Source organism: Myotis davidii, unplaced genomic scaffold (assembly GCF_000327345.1).
Source record: "Myotis davidii unplaced genomic scaffold, ASM32734v1 scaffold1250, whole genome shotgun sequence".
Classification (NCBI taxonomy): domain Eukaryota; kingdom Metazoa; phylum Chordata; class Mammalia; order Chiroptera; family Vespertilionidae; genus Myotis; species Myotis davidii.
In genome coordinates this window covers 39,521-39,943 of record NW_006282196.1, presented here as the reverse complement: position 1 = coordinate 39,943, position 423 = coordinate 39,521, and the positions used below count along the sequence as shown (strand labels likewise).

General features: G+C 74.0%; 1 protein-coding gene across 1 annotated transcript in view; it reads right to left on the bottom strand.

Annotated features, from left to right (window-relative positions):
* LOC102773666 (tumor protein p73) overlaps positions 1 to 423 on the bottom strand; it is a 51,256-nt gene that overhangs the window by 23,453 nt on the left and 27,380 nt on the right. The window lies entirely within an intron of this gene.

The following is a 423-nucleotide window of genomic DNA, read 5'->3' as shown; positions in this document are numbered from 1 at the left end:
AGCCGGGCTCCAAGCGCAGCTGAGTGACGTGCCCGCGGTCCCCCAACCCGCGCAGCCCCCAGACAGACCCGGGTCTGAGCCGCAGGGGCTCCCGCCTTAGGAGCCTGGTCCGGCCAGGAGGGCCGTGAGGATGGGACCCGGGCCGCTCCCAGCCGAGCCCAGCTCCGTACACAAGCCCCCTGGAAGCTCGTGGGGGCGGGGCCCCAGTGGTGCTCCTGGGGTCTGGACTCCCTGTCAGAGTCCCTGGACCAGGACCTGCAGCAGCTGGCCATGGTGCAGTCAGGGGGGCAGGGGACGCTCGTGGTCACCCCGCCCCAGGGAGGAGCGGGGAGCTGTCCCTGGTGCTGCAGGGCCCACAGGCGCCCGCCCCTCCCGGGCTGGGCCGGCAAAAGCAGGCTGGCGGGGGGTGGCAGGGCCTCACCT